The sequence below is a fragment of the Malaya genurostris genome, chromosome 2 (assembly GCF_030247185.1).
Source record: "Malaya genurostris strain Urasoe2022 chromosome 2, Malgen_1.1, whole genome shotgun sequence".
Lineage (NCBI taxonomy): Eukaryota > Metazoa > Arthropoda > Insecta > Diptera > Culicidae > Malaya > Malaya genurostris.
The window spans coordinates 29,907,232-29,934,182 of NC_080571.1; the positions used below are offsets into that span (position 1 = coordinate 29,907,232).

Here is a 26,951-nt window from a genome sequence, read left to right on the forward strand (position 1 = left end):
AGTTTGGCTTTAGAGCTTCTACAACTCAATCTTTTCATTGATTCATTAAAAAAATTTTCAGTGCAAATTTCAATAATTTTTGTTGTTGCAATATTGGAATAGCAAAGGGGTGTTACCGATATTTCATGTAATAATACCATGATTTAGCATTAGGTAGCACAATGAATAAAAAAAAAATGGAAATAAAATTTGTATCGTCTTTTTCTCGACATGCCGATTTTTCATATGGGACTGATGTGCAAGTATGGGCAGTACAGCGGTCATACAGTCATATGCATTCCGCCATTAATTCATTTATGTCGTATTCACTTGATTCTAAACCTAACCCAGTTTCCAACCCAACTTTTGTCAAACCTTTTGTTTAAAGTCAGTTTCGAACCTAGTTTCAACGTTGTTGAACTGAAAATCGTGTCAGTTTCGAACCTGGTTTTTATATCAGGTTTGTTCAAGCACCCGTTGCTAAGTGTGAACCCAACTCAGTTTCGTAAAAAGTGTCTGTTTGATGAAACTACCCTGGGTCAGTTAAAACAGTCCTGTGCATTCCGCCATCCGGTAATTTTTCAAGCAATAATTTCGATACCCAATTAAGCACGTGGCTCGAAATAACAAATCGCATGGATCAAGTTTGCATGTGAAATCTCCACACAAAACTACTCGTTGCGCGCCAAACGATTTTTTCAACGATCTAGTATTCTTTTCTTCGACGACCAAACACTTATGCAACTCGTTGCGCGCCAAACATCAATCGTAGATCTAGCAATCATTGACGACTTTATAAACGGAAAATTCCATTGTCCATACAAAACAACTTTATGAATTTTTCCCACTTTTCCGGTAAGTTTTCCTAATTTTTCTGATATACGAACCCGGTGGGGGTAAAAACTGATCAAACAAAAAAAGAATCATGTAAATTCGTCCATCCGTTCTAATGTGATGCGATTACAGAGAATGATCTCTGCATTTTTATATAACAGATCGGATGAAAAGTTCGTATCGTTTCTATGAGAGGGCGCCACTAGAATTAAATCCATACCATTTTCAGTTAGTACCAACCTTCAAAAGATACGTGTATAAATTTGACAGCTGTCTGATTATTAGTTTGTGAGATATTGCATTTTGAGTGAAGCTACTTTTGTTATTGTGAAAAAAAATGGAAAAAAGGAATTTCGTGTGTTGAAACACTACTTTTTGATGAAAAAAAGTGCCGCCGATACCAAAAAATGGCTTGGTGAGTGTTATCCGGGCGAAGCAACAATTCGTAAGTGGTTTGCAAAATTTCGTACAAGTCATATGAGCACCGAAGACGATGAACGCAGTGGACGTCCAAAAGAGGCTGTTACCGATGAAAACGTGAAAAACATCCACAAAATGATTTTCAATGACCGTAAAGTGAAGTTGACCGAGATAGCTGACACCCTAAAGATATCAAAGGAACGTGTTGGACATATTATTCACGAATATTTGGATATGAGAAAGCTTTGTGCAAAATGGGTGCCGCGTGAGCTCACAATCGATCAAAAACAACAACGAATTGATGATTCTGAGCAGCGTTTGGAGCTGTTATATCGAAATAAAACCGATTTTTTTCGACGATATATAACAATGGACGAAACATGGCTCCATCACTTCACTCCGGAGTCCAATCGACAGTCAGCTGAGTGGATTGCATGCGATGAACCGAACCCAAAGCATGGAAAGACTCAACAATCGGCCGGTAAGGTTATGGCGTCTGTATTTTGGGATTCGCATGATATAATTTTCATCGACTACCTTGAAAAGGGAAAAACCATCAACAGTGACTATTATATAGCGTTATTAGAGCGTTTGAAGGACGAAATTAAAAAAAACGGCCTCATTTGAAGAAGAAAAAAGTTTTGTTTCATCAAGACAATGCACCGTGTCACAAGCAATGGTGGTAAAGCATCGATTCCGAACACGCAAAACGTGTTCGTTCCGAACCAAAAAGCGAACCACCATCGCGAGTATGAATTTGCCGATACCATCGTTCGAGTAAGCATCGCCGAACAAAGAAGCGATGCTGATGGTGAAAGAACCGATGCTTTAGTTTGTGAGCCTATCGTTACTAGTATGTTCATGAACATCCGATTCGAGTACTATAGGCTGTTGTTTTGGATGAACCGAACTTTGTCAGCTGCGGCTGGAAGATTCAGTGTTTGGGTAGCTTAGCAGAGTATGGCAATTTTGTACATTTCCAGCGAGCGTAGGGTTGCTCAATATGATGAATTGACAATGTTTTAACATTTGCAAATTCGATATTGAATAAATTGGTGAGTCAATAGCAATTAAAATTGAGTAATTTTGGGCATTTACAACGAGCGTAGGGTGCCTGTATATGGAAAATAGAAAATTTTTTGACTAATCTCATTTCGATGCTCTATTGATTGGTGAATAAATAGCAGTTCGAATTGGAAAATTTTTTACATTTTCAGCGAGCGGGGGTGGCGCAATATGAAAATTTGTAATTTTTTTGATTTTTGCTAATTTAATGTTTTATTGAATATTGATTCAAAAGCAATTAAAATTTAACAATTTTGGACATTTTTAGCGACCGTAGGGTGGTTCTATTTAAAAATCGACAAAAATTGTATCTTAGACTAATTCTATGGTCTGTTGATTCTGGAAATAATTTTTTACATTTTTATCGAGCGTAGGGTGGTTCAATATGAAAATTTGCATATATTTAGACTTTTGCTGATTTCATGTTCCATTTAATAGTGAATCAAGAGCAATGTAAATTTGATAATTTTGGACATTTTCGACGAGCGTAGGGTGGTGCTTTTTGGAAAATTTTTAAATTTTTGACTAATGTCGATTCAATGTCCTATTAATTGATGAATCAATAGCAGTTCCAATAGGATTTCCAATTTACAGCGAGCGTAGTGTGGTCCTATTTGAGAAAGATTAGTATTTGAATTTGCAGATACGATGCTTTATTGATTGATGAATGAATTAAATTCGAATAGAATAATTTTATACATATCTTGTGGGCGTGGAATGGCTTAATATAAAAATTTGGGAATACTTTACCTGTTGCTAATTCAATGTTTAATAGATAGCAATTGGAATATTAGAATTTCAAGCATTTTATTCGGTGGTAAGGCAGCTTTATATGAGAAATTGCGAATTATTTTTCCAAATCGGATGCTGTATTGATTAATATATAAATAGTAGTGGTGGTGAACCATCGGATTTAAACATGCAAATCGTCAAAGTGCCTATGATTTTGATTGTAATTTTTAACGCGCTATTGCTTTGCTCATCAACTGAAATAGAATTTAGTTTTGATGCTATAGGTAGGCATTTCATCGAACCATAAATAATAAAACTACGCATCGAATAGAGCTTCGCCGATGGTCTGTCAACTGAATGGTTTGGTACATATTGCTTCGCCGAACAGAAGGCGAACTTTACCATAAACCGAATGAACAGCTTTTGCATATTTTTGCAAGGAAAACATTTCTAAACAAATATGTATAAAGCATTGGTGCTCGGTTCCCGCTTTACCGCTGGCATGAAATTGTAAATAGTTTATGAATTACAATTTCTATATTAAGCCATCCAGCGCTCGCTGAGAGTATCCAAAATTAACAAACGTCGCTCGCCCGCTAGAAACATCCAAAATCATCCAATTCTACCTGCTACTATCTATTGAACATTAAAATACCAAATTGAATCTATTGAACATTAAAATACCGAAAATCAAAATATTTTCAAATTTTTATATTAAACCACCCTACGATCGCTGAAAATGTTCATCATGAAAATCATCTTATTTGAACTGCTATTAATTCATCAATCAATAGAGCATCCAATTGACATTGGTCAAAAACTTTACCATTATACAGATAGAACCATCCTATGGTCCCTGAAAATCTCAAAAATGAGCCATTTGTAATTGTTATTAATTCACTATTAAATGAAACATTTTATCAGCAAAAGTCAAAATACTTACAAGTTGTCATATTGCGCCATCCTACACTCACCGAAAATGCCCAAAATTATTCAATTCGAACTGCTATTGATCCAACAATTACAAACCATCGAATTGGTATTAGTAAAAAAATTTACAATTTTTCAAATAGAAAAACCCTACGGTGCAGATAATTTCCAAAGATTTTTTACTATTTAATAAATCATCGAATTAGTAAAAAAAAATCAAAATTTTCAAATTTCGCCACTCTACGCTCTCTGAAAATGTCTAAAATTATCCAAGTTGAACTGCTATTGATTCATCAATCAATACAACATCAAATTTAAATACGCTCGTTGAAAATACCTGAAATTACTTAATTTTCTTTGCTATTGACTCACCAGTTTATTAAACATCGAATTTGCAAGAGTAAAAAAAAATCCCTTTTCATATTGAGCCACTCTACGATTGCTGAAATGTTAGAAAATATTCAATTCTTATTGTTATAGATTCTATAACCAAAACCATAAAATTTGAAAAAAATCCAAAACTTACTATTTTCCATATCCAGCCACCCTACGCACACTGATAATGTCCAAAATAATACCATTTGAATTGCTATTGATCGATTTATCAAACGAACAAAACAATTTTTTTGTGCTGATCACGTGTGCATTGATAATTTCAAAACCAGGATGCGAGAATTGAAATCAACAAACCATCGTATCGAACGCGGTTTACTCGGCCCTCGCCGATGGTCCGCCAACCGAACGGTTCGAAACAGATTGCTTCGCCAAACACCGAGCACAGAACACCTTCGCATTAACCGAGGGAATAGTTTTCGAACCTATCGCATGCTTACACTCGGTGAACATTTTTGAGTAAATTTGCAGAAGCATCGGCGTTCGGTTCGCAATTTACCACCACTGGTCACAAGTCGATGAAAACCATACTGAAATTGAACGAATTGGGCTTCGAATTGCTCCCTCATCCACCGTATTCTCCAGATTTGGCCCCAGTGATTTTTTCCTGTTCTCAGACCTCAAGAGAATGCTCGCTGGTAAAAAATTTAGAAGCAATGAAGAGGTAATCGCTGAAACTGAGGCCTATTTTGAGGCAAAGGACAAATCGTACTACAAAAATTGTATCGAAAAGTTGGAAGATCATAGCGATATCGCTGTATCGCCTCTGATGGCAATTATTACATATTGATTATTACAAATTGATTACCTCTGAGTAGTGTACAAAGTATATGTGCTTTCCAAAAAATATCGATTTCCACCTTTGGTACATGTGTCAAACATGATGGGGATTTATTAGGATGTTTCGTATTTACTATTTAGACTGAAACTCATAGGCGATAAAGATTATTGTCCCTTAGTTCTTTGAACTCTCCGGAAACATGAAACTAGATCTTGTTAAGTTATTTAAAAAATTACAATAAATATCCCTCCACTCTTTTGATAATCTGTGCAATGAATATCTGCCAAGTTTGGTGATAGTTTACAGAGTTGTTATGGAACTTTGCCGATATATACAAACAATTTGGCCTCCAGCTTCATTATTTGCGGCACTCGTTATCCTTTCACGCGCATACCTATACTTACGACCATCTTTAAATATTTTTATAGCAACCAATGAACAGCAGTACAACTTTTGCCAAGTTAGGTGTGGTAATTTATTGATTTGTTTTGGAGTTATGGTCGATCATATAAACAAATTGAACTTAGCACCGCCCTTGGATGAAACCCTTGCTTTATCCACCCCTCCCACCTTAAAAATACTCTCAGAATCATGTGAAGTGCAAATAATATTTGTACTTTGCAAGATATATGTTTTGTTTTTGGAAAATTATACCAACTTCACATTGAACTTCTTTTTTTGGAGGCACTCATTATATCCATTATAACCACAAATACCCTTGAGACAATATTTGAGTTTTGCAAAAAGTATGTATGGTATCAATAACCCCCTCCCCCTTTCCTTCCGAAAATGGCCTTATGACCAACTCTGAAGAGCAAAAAGTATCTATGCCAAGTTTGGTGGCAATTCGTTCAGCAGTTCCGGAGTGATGCCCTTACGAACATACAAAATTACATCCCGGCTCAACCGATTTTCGCAAACTCAGATACAAATTCCATGAAACTGTCTGATAAATTCTTCTAATTCGCAGAACTTGTTAGTTGGTTTGATATAAAAACTTAATTCGACACTACTGGTCCCCCCTTTTCCTGTTCCGGAAGCACCGAAAGTGGTGAAGATATACTCCAAAAATAAAATTCACTTCGATTTCACAGCGCTGCTTCAGCCGATTTTCACAAATCTTGATTTAAATATAGCACATATTATCTTTAAAGCTACTGTGAAATTTCATCCGGATCCGACCTCCGGTTCCTCAGTTACAGGGCGATGAGTGTCAAAGTTTTCAAATCGTCATATAGAATGACAATATATACAACATCGGTACGTGGTGGAACGGTGGAAACACAAAACGAACGATGCGTGCTTTGTTCTATTCCGAACACGCTATAAAGAAAACGAAACGGTTACGGATGTCTGCTACTGGTGTGTGATATTGGGAAAAGACGGTGCTGCGATTGATAAAAATTTTAGCTATTTTATGATTAGGTCGACCGAAAGAATAAAAGACTGTAAAGCTGAGGTAAAATAAATTATATGAAAAATAAATTTAAAAAATGTCAATGAATTGAAGTTTTTGTTTGAAAAAATATGCAATTTACACAGCCGGTCACCATTTCATCAAAAATATGATCAGGAATTTAGGATAATATTTTGAACAGTGTGAGATAACCACAAACAACTCAAATATTAAGTTTTCTCAAATTTTGAAAACAACGCGGAAAACTCTTTACTTTTGCTTGGTTTTTTCGCGCAAGGACGACGATTTTGAGGTAGTCAGGCACATATCTTCAACTGACTGCGTATAAAAGGGTAACCGTGGTCGAAATTCGATCATTTCTTCTTGTACGTTGAATGGAAGCGGACGTCGTGGGAATGATTTAATCAACCAGCAGCTTCTGAAAGTGCACCTTCTGCGTGGTTAAAAACCTCAAACGCTCAGGTCGCAACTCTCATTTGGACTTCAGTCGTCAGGTGGAGCAGTCGTCAATGAAAGCAGACTTTTTGCGTTGTATAAAGCCTCAAACGCTCAGGTCGTGCTCTCATTTGGACTTCAATCTTCAGGTGGAGCAGTCGTCAATGAAACAGAACTTCTAAATTCAGTTCTTGAACTCAGGTCCAGTTCCTTATTCTAGAATTCTATTCGGTTCTTTTTAGAACCATAATAATACTCTCAAAGAATTATGCGAAATTTTACTTTACTGTACTCTATACGGCCCATTTTTATAATAAAGAACTATCTAGTTATTTCATTATATTTGATTGCGTTTCAGAATGTTTAATGTAACTAATCTGTAATTTAGTCTAGGTGCATCGTTTGAAATTCTAGTAGTGAAAAAGGGGAAAGTTGCACAATTCACACAATCGATCAAATACCAATTTGAATTCGGAAGTATAAAGAAAGTGTGTCAGTTTTATTCGTATTCACGAAATCCAGTTATGTCTCTGATATTACACACCCGTACTTTTTTTTAAATTAATTCAAATTAACTGCAGAGTAAAATTTTGAATTTGAAACGAAAGGTAATAAAAACGATCCAAAAAATTTTAAACGTCGAAATGAATCCTAACTGTTTTTTTTTAATATCGTGTGTTGTGTCATAGTTGGGATTAGGCCCTTTTTAAGGAAAATTCTGACATTTTGAGCCTGAGAGTGTAATAGTGCAATATTTTGGTTTTGATTGCTGTCGCCATTGCTGATTTATGGAATGAAAAAAGGACCAACGATAGGATGAATATAAAACCTTTGAGATGATATTAGGAGCACAGTAGTGAACATATCAGAAGTGTTTTTAGCTGATTTTTTAATTATCATTTTAATTTCCAAGGAATGTGAATCAATTCCCAATGTGGAGTAAGCAAATTAAGCAAAATTATGAAAAATTCGTAGTGATTTTGGTGGCTAAACCAGGTTTTTAGGGTAACGTCCTTACAAATGCGATGAAATAGGAAGCCCTTACCCTAATTTTACTTTAGTATCGAGGATTTTTTTTTTTTCATAAATACGTTTATTTCTTAAGGCAGTTTACATAAGTTTTTCTTCGCCGTAGCATCACTTTTACATAATATTCTTATCCTAATTTAATTCTAACATAGTCACAACGTTTTGCATTTATTAAAACATATTCTCTTATTACTTAAATATCATCTTAGGTAACTCGTCATTAATTATGAAATCTACTCGGAAATATTATTTGAACCAAACGATTAACTTCTATAAATTATAAAATAAGCTGTTATTTTCAGACATTTTGTTGATAATTTCATAAACTGTTTCGAGTTTGTTTGTATCATTACATTATTTTTATTCTAATTTAGCTATTGGTTGAACTCATGGACGCAGCTGGGATCAGAACTAAGTCTTGAAAGGGGCCTTTATTAAATTGAAACTCCAGTTTTCTTTATGAAATGATAAATAAGTTTCATGTATGAAAGGTCACGACAAGCAAGAATGTCTCGAACTGGGATATTGGATAGTCTACCTTGGGTACGCAAAGAATTTATTAGTTGAGATCTGACATCACGATACTCCACGCATGTCCAAACGACATGATCAATATCTCGATAACCTTCGCCACAAGCACAATGATTAGTCTCGGAGAGCCCAATTCGAAGGAGATGTGCATCTAACGTGTAGTGATTGGACATGAGTCTGGACATCACACGAATGAAATCCCTACTCACATCCAGTCCCCTGAACCATGACTTTGTCGATATTTTCGGAATAATTGAGTGCATCCACCGACCCAGATCATCTTTATCCCAAGAAGCTTGCCAGCTGGCAAGTGTTCTTTGGCGAGACGAGCTATAGAATTCGTTGAAAGCAATTGGTCACTCATAAATTTCACCCTCAATAGCACCACGTTTGGCTAAAATATCGGCTCTTTCATTGCCAGGAATGGAGCAATGAGCCGGGACCCAGACTATAGTGATTAGATAATTATTGTTCAATATGTCGTTCGGGCACTGTTTTATTTTGCCCAGGAAAAACGGTTCAGTCTTGCCAGTCATGTTTGAGCGAATGGCTTCAATTGCACTCAGACTATCTGTGAAGAGGAAATAATGGTTTGGAGATAATGTGACGATTACACTCAAACTATAATGAACTGCTGCTAGCTCTGCTATATAAACAGATGCAGGTTCTTGAAGCCTAAATGAGGCCGAAACATTATTGTTGAACATACCAAACCCTGTCGCTTCTTCAATTCGCGATCCGTCCGTGTAAAACATTTTCTCAGAGTCAATATGCCTGAACTTACTTGAAAATATTTTTGGGATTTCCGTCGAGCGTAGATGGTCCGGAATTCCACGCACTTCACGCTGCATGGAAGTATCGAAAAATAAAGTTGAGTCAGGGACATTTAGGAGGCTGACACGGATAGGAATATATCTTGAAGGGTTGATTTCCTGTGACATATGGTTAAAATATACTGTCATGAATTTTGTTTGAGATCGAAGCTCGACTAGTCGTTCGAAATTATTAATTACCATGGGATTCAGCACCTCACATCTTATTAGCAGGCGTGATGAAAGCTCCCAAAATCGATCTTTTAATGGAAAAACTCCCGCCAGAACTTCAAGACTCATTGTATGTGTCGAATGCATGCACCCTAAAGCAATTCGCAAACAACGATACTGAATTCGCTCCAGTTTGATAATATGAGAGTTTGCAGCGGAACGAAAGCAAACGCATCCATATTCCATCACTGAAAGTATCGTTGTCTGATACAATTTTATTAGATCTTCCGGATGAGCACCCCACCAAGATCCTGTTATTGTTCGAAGAAAATTTACTCTTTGTTGGCATTTTGTTATCAGAAACCTAATGTGTCCTCCCCACGTGCATTTGGAATCGAACCACACCCCGAGGTATTTAAAAGTTAAAACCTGTTGGATCATTCTTCCCATCATATGGAGCTGAAGCTGCGCGGGATCATGCTTTCTTGAAAAGACGACTAACTCTGTTTTCTCCGCAGAGAATTCGATACCAAGATGAACAGCCCAATCGGACAAGTTATCTAAGGTATCTTGCAATGGTTTATGCAGATCAATAGCTTTGGGCCCAGTAACTGAAACCACGCCATCATCTGCCAATTGTCTTAGTGTACATGGGGTTACTAGACAGCTGTCAATGTCATTTACGTAAAAATTATAGAGGAGCGGACTGAGGCATGAGCCTTGCGGGAGACCCATGTAACTATTTCTGAGTGTTGCCAAATCGCCATGTGAAAAATGCATGTGTTTCTCTGACAAAAGGTTGTGCAAATAATTATTTATAACCGCTGGGAGTCCATTTTGGTGAAGCTTGTCTGAAAGAACATCAATGGAAACTGAATCAAATGCTCCTTTAATGTCTAAAAATACAGATGCCATTTGTTGCTTTTGAGCGAAGGCAATTTGGATGTCAGACGAAAGTAATGCAAGGCAATCATTCGTCCCTTTATTTCTACGGAAGCCAAACTGAGTATCTGACAACAAACCGTTCGTCTCGACGTCGTAGAATAATTTTTTCGAACAATTTTCTGATGCAGGACAACATCGCAATGGGTCTATATGAGTTGTGATTGGAAGCTGGTTTCCCCGGTTTTTGAATGGCGATAACTTTCACTTGTCTCCAGTCAGGTGGAACAATATTTTGCTCAAGAAACTTGTTGAACAATTCCAACAAACGTCTTTTTGCGAGGTTGGGCAGATTCTTCACCAAGTTGAATTTAATTCTGTCCAACCCTGGAGCGTTATTGTTACAAGACAAGAGTGCTATAGAAAATTCCATCATTGAAAATGGGTTATTAATAAAACCATTATTTGGAGGAGATTCCCGTATAATGCTCTGCGTAGGAACAGAATTTGGGCAAACTTTCCTAGCAAAGTCAAATATCCATCGGTTCGAGTATTCATCACTCTCATTGCCCACGTTACGATTTCTCATTCGTCTGGCCGTGTTCCAAAGAGTGCTCATTGAGGTATCTCTTGACAAACCTTCGACAAAATGTCTCCAATAGCTACATTTTTTGGCTCGAAGTATGCTCTTGTACTTGGTTTTTAAAACCATAAGTTTTTCAAAATTCTGAGGAGTTCCTCCACAGACTAACAGACATGACAGTATGAGTAAATTCTTATAAAAATTATTTTTCGTGATGCACTAGTTCCACCTATATTGTACTGCGCGAACTATTTACTATCTGTACACCCCTTGTGTTATGTAAAAGTTTTTTTACTCGTTGGTTTCCCCTCGTTTGTCAACACCGATCAGCTGCTTGCAGGGATGCCTGATTTCATCAAAATATTTGAAAATGAATCGTCACAATAAATTATTGGATTACGTTGATAATATATTTCACTTATTCGCGATGTTGGAAGGTAACCATTTATTTGACTCAACGTTGTTCATCTAGACTATTTTTTATTGTGTTGGTAGTTTTCACCCGAAACTAAGTGGCGGCAGACCAGAAGCAAGTAAATATTGTAACAAAACGGGTTCGATTTTGTATTGCGTTGGAGGATGAGAAGTAGGCACAATTATGTATATAGTTTTGGCAATATGTAATAAAATCTGTATCCTGCATGAAATTCGCATGGACGTATACAAATCAATACATTACAGGTAATTCTGTATGAATGGCAACTCTGTTGGTAAATGAAAAAAAATAAACACAGTCTAGATGACAGACAGGATGTTTTTGATAGGGTAACGTGGCGCCATCATGACACATGTGAGTACTGTCCCAAATAAAGAAATATTCGAAATGACCGTTGAAATGATTGAAGAATCTAATTTGAGTGTCCTGTCTGTTAGTCTGTGGTTCCTCCTCCCCGTTTTAGAAACGTCTTGCAAGCATTTTGTTTTGCGAGTTTAGCCTCTGAGCACTCTTTGTCCCACCAGGGGGATAGTATCGAGGATTGTATTCGACGAATGATCGTGATCTGTGATATCTTTTCCACATTTGCTAAAACTGTCTTGTCATATGCATTTTCCCGTCCACTGCCTAGTAGGCTAGTGCATCATTCTGAGCATGAATTGTGGAAAAAAGGAGAGATTGAAGAAAAAAAAAGAAAAGTCATCATCGCCACCGGCCGTCTGTGTGTGTCATGAAACCTTTTGAGTCCGATGCTATAATTCATCTTCCACTCAATTACTGCTGATTCAATTAACTACCAATTTGTTCACTTTGCTTAGTTGAGTGCGACGATTGAACGACATGTTATTCGGTCATTAAAACAAATCGGGAGGTATTTGCGCCTTTTTGCTGCTCTCCGCCTTTTTCATTCGTATTTCGAATTCCCTCCGATCGCTGAGTTGGTCTGATTTGTGTAGGTCAAAAACTGCGGCACACACCCCGGAATCGCCTGCGTTTGATGAATGCCGCTCTTGTTTCACAGCTGATAAACACACGGCTACTGTGGTTTTTTTCTTCTGTTTTCACTGATAACCCACTGACATCGACGGACGGCGCTGAAAACACTGATAGCAAAAAATTCAAATTTGACAGCTGATTGCCATTCGAAACTTTGGTTTTTGCATATCCCGACTTCGAAAAAGGCCGGTGATTTTAGTCAAAACAATCCGCGAATAAAACGAAAACCAGTAGCGTTTCGACCGCGTGTCTAATCTGCGTACCTCCACCTAGTGTTTCGTTCATCATAGGACCAATTTAGAATTCCCCAATCCGCCCGTGGTTCCCCTGTTCGTCGTTCGAGTGCGCGAACCGTCATTCGTTCGGTTGAGGTTGTTTTATGTTTTTTTTTAATACATAGCGCATCGTGGCGACACTCGGCCAGTACTCGACCGGTCGCCACCAGAAGCGGGTGTTGTGCCATTCTATTCTGATCGTTGCTCTGATTAGCCGGTTTTCCATCCGACTAGTGGAACTGCTCAAGTGCGTACTTCTGAATCGTTCCGGGAGACATTTCGAAAAGTTGTTGAAAGATAACACTGTTTTCGTTTACAGTCAGTGAACATTTGCTGCCGGCTGCCGGTGCTCTCGGGTTCGGTTGACGACGGTTGGATTTTCACGTGGGAAATTGTGTTATCTAAAAAAAAACCGAAACTCGAACCACGAGTTCAGAGTAAATAGAAGGAAGTGAAGTGTTCTGATACTGAATTGTGCGTAGAAAAGATCACCACAACTGACGATCACTCGAGCGCGGAAGAGCGGCGGATCAGTGTTTCCATGGCGATAAATCAGAGGGCAGTGTGCGGAAGTTGATGCTGTGACACCCGCCATTGATTGCAGTGTTTGTGTTTGTTTTTCTGTTGCTGCTGCTGCCAAGCTATAGTCGAAAACAGATGATTTTACTGGACTCCACTGCAAACGCCGCCTTTACATTGTTGCAATCGTTCGCTAATTTCGGCAAGCTCAAGGTCAGTTAATTAGTGGAAATATTTGATTAATTATTATCAGGTGGATTCAACCGTTTTTTTTTTCGACTGTATTTTGACTACTCGCAGAAAAAAAATTTGGGGTTCACATGCTTCGCTTATCTAAATTGCATGTGTGTAGTGTGCTGATTACCGTAGCATTTCGTAATTACATTATTCAGGAGAACTGTGTACCAGCCAGGGTTTTGCAGTAATCTTTTGAAGTGGGGTGCTTCAGAGGTATGTGCTTTATCGCAATCTTTATGAAGATTATTGTTATGAGCACCTACTTTTTTTAACCACACAAACCACAATTCTCTCATAATTTCTAGAACTCAGTATGATTTATTTGATTGGAATCTAATAAAGGGTTAACATCAAACCGATAACCGAATTTCAGAGACTGAAAAACTACTAAGCAGGCCAGGCAGACAGACATTCGTTTCAAGGAACATATCTCAGAAATAGCGAGAGCATCCAAAGAATTGGAAAAGGGACTACCACATCACTTCAAGTCAAAAGTAGCAGAACATGCCTCTTTTGAAGATCATGAACTCACTACTAATGACATAAAAATCTTAAGACAAATTTCCAATCCATGGAAATTAGATTCAGTAGAAAGTTTAGAAATATTAAAAAACAACTCCATCTCTTTATTAAACCGAGACCAAGGAAATAGATCTTCTTGGCTTTTCCAGTTACTACCCATATCCAAGATAAAAACAAAAATAGAAAACACTTAACTCTTCCAGTTTTCTATTACCTGTTTTTACCTTTCAATTTTTTTTTGTTCCTTTTGTGGTTTACCTACTTACGTTTGTACCTACTTACGTTAGTATAAAAGAAACTTCACTGCAGCATTCTTTCAATAAACTTATAAAACCGATACACTGAAGAAGGATGCAAATAGCATTCCGAAATACGTATCTGTATTATAACGTTTGATACACTTTCGGAAAAATAGTGACTGTGAAAATAGTGACTTTGTGAGAGTGTAATGACGTGATATAGTGGAATTCAACGGTACAACAGTACTATTAGTGACTGTGGTCAGGTTTTCAACACTTACAGCTGAGTCTATTTTGTATCAATTATTAATATTATTTTATCATTTGTTTGGAAATAATTCTAAGATTCGATTTGAATGTATCAAGCCACGTATTTTCAATTATAAATGATTGAAATTTTGATTAGTAGCGGGCAGTGTGCCTATTTTGTTAAGCTTCTCTTCGCCAAGCTTGTGTTCAATTTTTGTATGCAAGCAGTTTTTTTATAGCGTTTAGTTTCTCTACCATTCTGCGATTTCGGTTGCAGCGATAAACTTTTTCTCATTATCAATCGATTTCATCTTATATAAATTAGAAATTAATTTTAAGCAGTCAAAATCTACCCTAGAGTTGTTGTCAATTTCTCAGGCGAGACGACATAACATGGAATTTCATCCGAGCTTGCATGACACAAGAGCAGAGCGTACCAAAGCTTAAAATCGTTTTATGGCACTTTTTGTCTTGCTGTCAAGCAACAACTTACTTCTAGCATGCTTCGCGTAGGACTGAAACGTTAGCTATGATTTCGTTTCTATTTATAGATTTGAGTGCTTCCAACAGCTTCGCTTTTGCATCGATTGACCAATCAGAGCGATGGATTCCCTTTGATATATCGCTTACTCCTTCAAAACCGTCATCTACGTTAGGGAAATCCGGTAAATCGGAGATTTTTAGCATACAAAATAAAACACTGTTATCGCTCTTGTTTGGCGGTCTCCATGTGTCTCCATTCATGGATTATCATAGACTGAAGTTAGCAAACGTACAACTATATGTAGATTCGGTTGATGTTTTGTGTTTGGACCAATTTGGTTGTGATGTTTTGTGTTTGGACCAATTTTTTCACTATTTAAACAATGCTTACGTAATAAACGTTGTATTAACAACAATCTTACATACCTTATGATAAAAAAGAACCGGAATTTTCATTTTAAAATTCCCGCGCTTTTCCAATCGGTAAACTTTTATTCTCTCAACGTAGGCAACACTTTTATACACATTCTGTCAAATTTTGACGCATATCGTACGATTAGTTTTTGTTTGGCGTCCATACAAAGAAGTTGAAAAATTTTCATGTGGCGATTTTTATTATGCATGAACATTTAGAACAACGTGCGTGCATCAAATTTTGTGTTGCAAATGGATTTAAGTGTTTCGAAACGTTGAAAATGTTAGAAAAGGCCTTTGGTGAATCGTGAAATACACAGGCATTCGAGTGGTATAAACGCTTCAAAGGTGGTCGTACAAGCTTGGATCATGATGAGATCCCTGGCCGCCCAACAACATCTCTTACTGATGAAAACATTGAATCGGCGAAGCAAATCGTGTTGCAAAATCGTTCTGTACCGATTAGAGAGATTGCTGTGTTGTTGGGCATCTCTTGTGGATCAGCCGAACACATTTTAACTGATGTTTTGGGTTTGAAACGCGTCGCTTCTCGGCTGGTGCCAAAAAAGCTGAATTTCACGATAATGCGCCGGCTCATACAGCGTTGGTAGTGTCGCAGTTTTTGGCCAAAAACTCAACCAATATCATCAACCCAGCACCGTACTTTCCAGAAATGGCCCCGTGTGACTTTTTCCTCTTCCCCAGACTCAGCGTTGGCATGCATGTATTGCCGCAGGAGGAGAGTACTTTGAAGGCGATAATAAAGAAATTTATTGAAAATTGACATTTTGCGTTTTGCCTTTCTCATATAGAAAGGTTATGCAATCACTTGAAAAACCGACTAGTGAAAATTGGCCCGGAGGGCCAAGTTTCATATACCATTCGACTCAGTTCGTCGAGCTGAGCAATGTCTGTGTGTGTGTGTGTGTGTGTGTGTGTGTGTGTGTGTGTGTGTGTGTGTGTGTGTGTGTGTGTGTGTGTGTGTGTGTGTGTGTGTGTGTGTGTGTGTGTGTGTGTGTGTATGTGTCAAATAATCTCACTAGGTTTTCTCGGAGATGGCTGAACCGATTTTGACAAACTTGGATTCAAATGAAAGGTCTCGTGGTCCCATACGGAATTCCTGAATTTCATCCGGATCCGACTTCCGGTTCCGGAATTATAGGGTAAAGTGTGTTCAATATTGTACACCGTCACTTAAAATATTTTCGGATACAACAAACATTTAAATCGTAATTTAGAGTGCGTACTAGTAGAGTTTGTGTGTCATGTTAGTTGGTGGTCGGTTCTTTGGTTTGTGGAAATGTGGATGACTCACGCTATCAAAGCATTGTTTTATTCTGTATGTTACACTAGTTAATGCACAAACAATCTCTTGGTTTGTTTCAAAAATGGAAGAGATAAATTTTGAATGGAAGACCACAATATTATATGTACATGAGAAAGGCATCATTACACCACTAGGTGGATTAAAACAGGTTTTTTAATAAAATTCCGGTTCTTTCTTGATCATAAGGCATTCCTCCATTCGTTTCGTGAAAAAAATAGAAAAAATACTCAATCAGGAAAAAAGTTATTGAGAAATCGAATCTTGAATCTTGTGAAATTTTGAAAATGCACCCAGGTGAGCATAGCAGAGAAAGACCTAGTCCTACGTCAAAATTTCGATTTCGGAATTTCATTCGAATCCAACTTCCAGTTTCGGAATTACAGGGTGATTAGTGTAAAAATTCAAATTTCAAATTATTTTCTCACCTTTCTCTTGAACCTAAGTTTCTCTACTTAGGTTCAAAAGAAAGGTCTCATCATCCCATACAAAATTCCCACATCTATTTCGGATCCGACTCCCGATTTCGGAATTACAGAATGAAGAGTGTTGAAAATTTCAAGCAGTTATACAGAGCAGTGATGCAAAACACAAAGATGAATTTCAAAACAGGGCACAAATTAATTCCAATTGTTGGGTTTTGTCGGTTGATAGCCAAGCGAATCAACTTCGGCTATACCGGTTCCCGACGTCCGGTTTCGGAAGCTTCGGTAATAATGTTTACAAACTCTAAAATCGAACTCACTTTTCTCAGTGATGGCTTGACCTAGTTTCGCAAAATTAGTAGATTCAAATGAAAAATCTAATGATTCCAAACGAAATTCTTTAATCTTATTTCGAACCGGTTATACGTGTTAAAAATTTGAAAACTTCATATGAAGCGCTCCGCACTTGCATGCCCTGGTACGGAAGAACAAAACACAATACCGCCACTACGAACGAAGCACACAGCGTGCTGTGTTCGTTTTCGTACACACGGTAAAGAAAACTAAAACCTACACCGATGCTCGTGGTTGAAAACACTCGCGAGAAACTGGGATTGAGACAAATAATAGCTACTTTTTTCAGGAAATGTGGCTGATCCGCAGCAGATTTTCGGATACCGCACAATGAATTGATGTTTATTTGAAAAGACATGCATCAAATTTCCATGTTTCGTGATGTATAGAAAATATAATAGCTTTGAGACTGGATGGTAAATGACAAGGAAATTTTGTATGATGTAAAGATTTACATACAGCTTCTAAGTGTACATAACATTGACGCACTGTGAAATTCACTAGAGGATTATAACTAGACGAGAGAGGAATCAGAAATCAGGAGAGGAAGGATCAGGAATGTCTGAAAAAAATAACGATGACAATTTCAAGCAACACATACCTTAGCTTCATATACATATCGAACGTACTTCCAGTGTCTGTGACCTGACCGTCGAACACATTTCGCTCATTCCTAATTGATTTAATTAAATCCATTTGTAGTGATATTAATGCCTCGTGTGGGAATCTCTTTGTCCACTTGGCCATGCGCTGACAAGTTGCTATTTCTGTATCAAAAGGAAGAATGCTTTTATTAGTCGAGTTGCATTCAAATTTCGGTGTTGCTTCATGTGAAATGAAGTCTCTTTCCGAAGTTGCGAAAACCAGATTAGACCATATTCAGTCGAAAGTCCCGAAACAATCGTTTCTTACTTAGTTGCAGAAAAAAAAACAACATGACGGATTTAGGTTAGGAATCGTTCTAATTGGCTTTGTTTATGCTTTGGTTCTTAATTGGTTCGCTGTCTAGCTTAACCTAGCGTATATTCTTTACAATCTAGTCCGCGAAATTACTACTGATAGTGTTATCAGCTGTGTTCATTCAGAGTGCATTCGATCGAACCCGTCAATCAAAAAATCAATAAACGCATAGCCATACACAATGAGGAAGAGGTAGTGCTACCGTAAAATTGACGGTGTTTGATGTGTTTAGAAATGTTTAGCCTTTCGCAGTGGTTCATGTTAAACTGTTGTGTTATGCAGTTCAATTCGACGAATCGGAAAATAATTATTATTAGATTAGTTACATCTTCGGACATCAATTCTCGAAGATAGTTCTTAATTTGCTACCTTCTTCGTTCCGGGCAAATCGTTCTGACAATCTTGCTACATGTCGTGATTCATGTTTCTACGCCATTCTCCATTCTCTTTTCGAGCCGATTTCATTAATCTTCCAAAGTTTGGAAATGCACTCCATCGATAGAATGAGGTTATAATTGGAAGGTGCCAAAGCTGGTGAATATAACGGGTGCGATAGAAGTTTCCAATTAAGCGTAGAAATGATTTCTAAAGGCCACTTTGGTTGAATGTACGATACGAATTGGTTTGGTACTTGACGTTGATGACTGTGTTGGCGTTAGCCATGCTTTTTGAGTTTGTTGTTTTTCAAAAATTATGCATTGAGTTTTTCGCTTTTCTCAATGTAAAGTGCTACGATTTCTGCACAGAAACTTTCAATGTTGGAATACAGTAGTACACCTAGATAGGCTCTACTTCACCAAAACAAAAGTTTGATTTATGAAAGATGAATGCTTAGATCTTCCCGGATTCGTCAATCGCTATTAGCTATTTGGTCAGGTGTGTCAGGTTTAATCGATGGAATCAAATCGTGCCTCGTAATGCACAACTCAATTTATCTACCGACCGACTATATAAACATTCCATCGGCGGAAGAGTCAAGTGGTTCTAATCGCACAGTGATAATGGTTATCACTCCGCTATCCTGATAACTTGTGTGTAAACGATCATACAATTGAATTTTGCAGGTGTACAATGGAACTGAATGTTTGTACGAATTTAGGCTCTTCTGAACCACGTGCGAGATTGTGTGAGCAGAGTTCCAGATGTTTTTTTTGTCAAATGACTGTAATAACGGCAGATTGTAATAATATTTCTTTTGTAGGATCCTGAGTAGAATCTTGAGTAAATAGTAGATCTAAATGGTTGTCGTTTGGACGTGAATACGTCTTGCGTTTCTATGGGGTTCCTTTTCCAAATTTACCCTCTGGAAGAGTGATGAGTTTTTGATTGTGAATATCTCTTGTTTTACCAAACGAATCAGCATAATTTTTTCTTCACGTTAGCGGAGATATTATCACCAATTTTGTGATAGAATTTTTAGTAGTATGAGATAACCACAAATAACTCGAAATTTAAGATTTCTGAACTATTTGATGTGTAAAGAAGGTAAAAATTGGATGCTTTATTCTTTCTAGCCTGCGTAGTTGTCTCTTTCAGCTAAGACCAGAATGCAGGCTCAGAATCGAGTTCCAGAGTTCAAGTCCGAAACTATGTATGAATCCTGGGCCACACGGGTGAATATCTATTATCGGTGCCATAATTTTTTAATCATGAACCTTCTCATGAATTTTCATAAGCAAAATGATTGATACCATGAAAATTTTCATGAAAGATGTGTTATTGTTTGTGATATCAATCGTTTTGATCATGAAATCAGGATTTAATATTCATGATAGTTATGATTCATGATTTTTAATCATGGTTCCGGGAAAAATTTTTTATCCGTGCAGATGGAACATAAATCGAATTCTAGAATTTTATTTCAAACCAAGATTTTGGAACCGAAATCTGGAACTGACTCCACACACTTGAAAAAAAAAATCCTGTGATTTTACATCTTATTAGATGCACATAAATGGAGCGTCGCAGCTCACGTAAATTTACGTGAAGGAACATTTAATATTATGTCTAAAACTCCATGTCATGAAATTTATTGAAATAAAAAACAGAATACTGATAGCAACCGCCGCGACTTGAACCGAGAATCATTGGATCGCATGTACGTCTGTTAATCGACTGAGCCACAAAAGCATGCATCTGCTTGGCTGGTAAAAGGTGCATTTAAATTCATACAGTCGTACCTGCTAGCAGAACGCAGGTTACAGTCGAAACCAGCAAAATTCAAGCTCATCTAACATTAAGTCATTACAAATAAAATCTTCCGTCATTTCACAAATTAGGTCTTTATGAATTACATCGTATGAGGGATTAAGTCACCTGTAAAATTCAAAATTTTTTTTAGTGTGATAGTTTCATTGAGATAAATAATAGGGTAACGGCTCCCTATTTGATCTGAGCTCCTATTTCCATCTCATCCCTTCACCTCATGACTTTGAACATGAATAATATTTTAAAACCTACCTGAACCAAACTGTGAAATGTTTTAAAATGATTATAAAAGCTATTGTCACACTTTCCTATTGAAAGAAATGATTTTAAGTTCTTCGGTTATCGTTTTTTTCATTTCAAATAAACTCACTTTTCAATTTAGGACACATTTTCGTCTCAAGATTTACAGTTCGTCTTGTTTCTTAGTATCTACTAATCGATTCGTCTCAAAACATGATCACTTTTTCGTACAAATACACTACCATTGAATGTTGGATGACTTCATAATTAGTAATGTTCACTTGCTACTTGTTTAATTAACGATTCAATACTTCAAAAACTACCCGACAAACAATAAAAGTCTTGAAAAATATGAGATGAAAGTTTTTCACTTCGTTCACTTGATTGCGCTTTGTTTTCATCTCATTTGGTTTCACAAAGTTGCCAAGTTATCTCATAATGTTACAAAACAAAAATTGTTTTTCTTCTTCAAAATCTCATCAAAAAGTATGTTTTTTGGTATCCGTGACATTAGTTTAATTATATTATTGATATTAATATTTCAATAAAACTGTTTCTGCTTCGAATATTACCAGAAAGAACGTGTTAAATACTAATGAAATAACCATTGTGGCAAATCTAGTAGCACTGGTTTCATTCCTCTATACGCCAACATAACGCTGTGAAGTGTGTGTGTGTGTTTCATCGGCTGTGCACAGAGATGCCAGATATTTTCATAGAAAATATGTATTACGTTGCATGAAAATTCTATATCTGGTCTATCTGTTTTCACTAATAAAATGATGTTAAATCTGTTTTCACTAATAAAATCTGATAACATCATTTTATTAGTGAAAACAGATAGACCAGATATAGACTTTCTATGCAACGTAATACATATTCTATGAAAATATCTGGCTTCAAATAGTTCAAATTGATTCCAAATTTTAATATAAATGTTTGTCAGTGTTCATAATCAATTATCTGCATAAAGGATATCCACTTTAACATGTGATTTGTCCGTTGATTAGGAAAACTTTTAAAGAATCACTGCAATCAAATACTAATAGATACTCATAGAGAAAAGTCTATTTTTTTACTTCTTTCTTTCTATGAACCTGTACAAATCTGTATTAAATTTAAGAAATCTTTACAAAATCGGTACTTTGATTTAAACCAGTATGCGAACGCAAAAATCTATACAATACATATAAATCTGTATAAATGGCATCTCTGGCTCTACACTTTGTTTTAAGAAGGGCTAATGAATAAATAGTAACAGTTCACCAATTCAACTTTTCAGTAAAATTTTAAATTTAAAGCGAAAGGTAACGGAAACGACTGAAAAATTTTTAAACGTTGAAATAATTTCAAACTGGTTCTAAAAAATATCGTATATTGTCTCATAGTTGGCATTAGGCCGTTTTTAAGAAGAATTCTGACATTTTGAACCTGAGAGTGTAATAGTGGAATATTTCGTTTTGATTGCTGTCGCCATTGCTAATTTATAGGATGAATAAAGGATCAACGATAGGTTGGATAAAAATCCATTGAGATGAAATTAGGAGCAGAGTAGTGAACATTTCATAAGTGTTTTTTGCTGTTTTATGAACATTATTTTAATTTCCAAGGAATGTGAATCAAATCTCAATGTGGAGCAAGGCGAATGAAGCAGTAATATGAAATAGTTATAGTGATTTTAGTGGCTAAATCGAGGTTTGAAGGCGACGTCCTTACAAATGAGATGAAATAGGGAGCCCTTACCCTATCTGGTGAGTGTTTTTTTTCAAATGAAATTTCCCGCTGAACACAAATCCGATACTTTTTTGTGGATATTTCGAATCGAAATTGAGATTTCGAGGGTCAAGTGACAAATGTGCTTTGGGGCAATGTTGTAAACTATTGATAATATTCTTTTTAATCAAAATCAACGTAAGATATTAAAGTTGTGTGAAATACGACGCTCCAGTTATGTGCATCTTATGAGATGTAAAATCACAAGATTTTTTCGAACTGTGCAGGTACTGTTGAACAACATCGTAAACATTCAGCTATGTATGCCCATTTATCTCTGTCCCGACTAATTTTCTCCTATCGCTTGAGCTCATCGGGAGATAGTAAATCGATCAGTCAGTCAGTTTAGCGATAAGCCGATATGATGTGATGCGTAGCGTGTAGGACACAGTCATCTTTAACCCTATTCCGGATAGCAGTTGGGGGTGTTCGAAGTAAGCTGATGTGGATTATGCATTTAGGCTGTGACATAATTTGATAATTCTCTTCATATCTATTTATATTGTTTTAGTGCAAATAAATGCTTCTGATTTGTGTTTGGAATCTAATATAAATGTTGAGAAAAAATCATAAACAAGTAGTTCGACTGACACTAAACGAACGTTTAAGTATGGTTTAAAAAAATAGTAACTTTTTGTGTATATCAAATAAGAAACAGTTCTCAAAGTATTCCCTAGAAACAGGACCGATCCTGCAAGTTATTTCGAATCGATGAAACTGTTCTACCGTTAAGCTATTCTGGAGGTGTGAAGCCATTTTGCCAAAAGAGTAATTTCGTCTAATCGTATAATTTTTGTAATACCGCATTGGAATTGATCTGAATATAAAGTTCACTCCCGTTTTGTTAACCCCCCTATTCGGTTCAGAAAAAATATTCTCTTGTTTGAAATTTTCAGAATCATTTGACACGCAAATCAATAAGTCCCCAGATTTACTAAGAAAAACCTTCGTTTTTTGACAAAACTCAACTTTATTCCTCAACATAGTCTTCTTCAATAGCAACACAATCAGTTAAGAGCTTCTCAAGCTTTCCAATACCTTTCTTGTGGAACGATTTATATTTTACTTCGAAATAAGCGTTTGTTCCAGCGATGGCTTCCTTATAGGAGAAGACCCAGGTAACCAGTAAGCACTAATAATGGCATTAAAATAGCGTTTTATGAGCACCAAAAATGTTTATTTAGATTGCAGGTAGATTTGCAATCTAAACCTATACCTGCAATCTAAAAGCTCATCTGTTGTAAATCAATCAGAATTCACCTTTCAGAATGCACACCAGCCATAAATAAGCATTATCTATGAATAGCCGTATATTTTGCCAGAGTTGAGCCTAATTCAGTCTCAAGTGCGCCAATTAGCGATTTTTTGCTGTCATAATGCGACATTAGTATGCGCTTATTTGTTACCGGACTGTCGTTCCTAGGAGCATTATTTTGAGGTCTGCAAACAGATAGTGTTTGCAATAGGTTGTCGTTGGGGGCCAAATCTGGTAAGCATGGTGAGTGTGGTAGCAGTTCAAAGCTCAATGCTTGAAATTTCGTCAAGGTTGTTGTTTTCGTTCCACCGTGAGCAAACACAGCAACAGGTTCCTCATAGCCCAATATTCATGCAAAATTGTGTACACATCTTTGAGATGTCAGCAATTTCACGCAATCTTATTTTTCGAGTTTTGAAAATGATTGGATGGACTTTTTTCACAGTTTCCGGTGTAATTATCCAATTTTTAGCGGCCTCGGTATCTTTAGTACAAGGACCCTGAAGCACTTTTCAAGTCATTGCACAGTGGTGCAAAAGCCCAATTTTGCGCTATTAATTAATAACACGTTAAAAATGTGAAATTTTGGGGTACAGTGCCTTCAGCAAAGTTGCTCAGATTGATAGGCGCCATCTTTTAAAAATTTAATTTATGTGATTAATACCCCTGAATATGAGAGAAAAATATTGGTTAAGCTCAGGGTTGACATAGGGGCTGAGTAACTTGGACAAAATAGTGCAGAATTTAATTTCAAACAAATCTGAAAAATATAAATTAAGTAGAATTCATAATATAAAGTACTTTTGATAAGGAGACCCTAAACCAGTTTTAGTAATAAAATCTATATATTTTTAATTTCTATGAACTTATTCATCATTAAAAACTATATATCTTTCTATAGATGTAGTCCAACGCCAAAATGGAAGATATTAGTGGGGTGAATAGTAGTACGGAAATCTATGCACACGCACATTTGATTAAATTTGGAGTTTCGGAAATGGCAACCCCTTTCAAAGAGATTTTTTTTGGAGGAAGTGAAACCTTCCTAATGAAGAAATCAATAACAAAAGATGTTTTTTTTTATCCAAGCTAAGCTTTCAACATTCACACTGTTGAGGACGCCCAAATCAGTGGAGTTTTTTTTGCTTTCAAAAAATCTATGCTCTTTTAGTGGTTCGCAAGATTGTTCTCTGAGAATCCGTCTTTCCAGTGTATGGAAACCAAAACTAAAAAAAAAACAATTTTTCAATTTACTGATTTAAATTTCACGCGTTTGAAATCAACAAAATGAATGCTGTTTGACAGTTACTTTTCATTGATTATCGTATCTACCGAAATTCCGGCAATTGACAGTTAATTTTATCATATGAAAGGTATGTTTTTACCGTACTCGATGACTGTCTTGATTTGCCGTGTCAATTGTATTTTTATTTACAGAATTCCTTGAAAAAACAAGCGATTATTCGGAAAAAGTTTGGGTAGTTTCTGTAAACTTAAATTCTTGTACCAAAAAAATCGATTATATCTGATGTTCACCGTAAGTCAACGAAAAAACTAAACCAAATTTCTAAATCAAATCGTAGTGTGTATGCCTGAAAATCATATCTAGTTTCATGTGGATTCGAAAGATCATTTTTTTTCTAAGTGCAATGTGAATCGATTTTTTTTTTCATTTTTCGTGGTTTTAGCACAGACTAACAGACATGACAGTATGAGTAAATTCCTTTAAAAATAGTTTTTCGTGATTCATTAGTTCCACCTATATTGTACTGCGCGAACTATTTACTATCGGTACACCCCTTGCGTTATATAAAAGTTTTTTTACTAGTTGGTTTCCCCTCGTTTGTCAACACCGATCAGCTGCTTGCAGGGATGCCTGATTTCATCATAATATTTGAAAATGAATCGTCACAATAAATTATTGGATTACGTTGATAATAGGGTAACAGAGGTATTTTGGCCCACTTTAGGATTGATTTTATTTTGGCCCACTTCATAAAAATATCTACCAAATATTGTAATATCTTTAAAAACCCCTTCCGCAATAGGTAATTTAATGTGATTAGCTTCAAATTGATGCAAAATGAGTTACTTAACATCAATAAAATCCGATGAAATCGATAAAGTTTGTTAGGTGGGCCAAAATATATGAAGTGGCCAAAATACCTCTGTTACCCTATATTTAACTTTTTTAGCGATGTTGGAAGGTAACTATTTATTTTTCTCAACGTTGTTCATCTATACTAGTTTTGATTGTGTTGGTAATTTTCAACCGAAATTAAGTGGCGGCAGACCAGAAGGAAGTAATTATTATAACAAAACGGGTTCGATTTTGTATTGCGTTGAAGGATGAGAAGTAGGTATCCTGCATGAAATTCGCATAGACGTATACAAATCAATACATTACAGGTATGAATGGCAACTCTGTTGGTAAATGAAAAAAATAAACACAGTCTAGATGATAGACAGGATGTTTTTGATAGGGTAACGTGGCGCCATCATGATATATGCGAGTACTGTCCCAACTAAAGGAACATTCGAAATGACTGTTAAAATGATTAAAGAATCTAATTTGAGTCTCCTGTCTGTTAGTCTGTGGTTTTAGGTTTGATCGTTTATTGCAATCGCAGAGCTTGCTTTTCTTGCAAATATTTTTCGTTTGCCAATTTCAAATTTTATGATTTTACAACTTGATAATGCTTGCTTTCCGAAGGTCTCTATAGTAATAACCTTTTTTGTATTCAGCCTATCCTGACAAACACTGATTCATTCACTACCTGCGAATGACTCACACTTCGACCCCAAATTTTGTGAGTAAAAAATGAAAATCGCCCATAAACTTCTAAACGTGTTTCCATACGATAGATCACGATAACGTTCAATCCTTATCCTAACCAAACAACAACGATAAACAATCCACAAACATAAACAAGTCTCAACTTTCACTGACCGGAATCGTATCACAACAAGAAATGCCAATGTATTTGTGATCGGCTGTGTGTGCGTGTGCGTGTGTACAGTACTCGGCAAAGATAAGATAAATCCGGT

At 36.4% G+C, this 26,951-nt stretch overlaps 1 protein-coding gene across 1 annotated transcript in view; it reads left to right on the top strand.

The window, feature by feature from the left end:
• Positions 1-12,833: 12,833 nt before the first annotated feature.
• Positions 12,834-26,951, top strand: part of LOC131428232 (protein peste) — a 34,182-nt gene continuing 20,064 nt past the window's right edge. The window contains exon 1 of the mRNA XM_058592002.1: positions 12,834-13,433. The gene's annotated coding sequence lies outside the window, so the exon portion shown is untranslated. The remainder of the gene's footprint in view (positions 13,434-26,951) is intronic.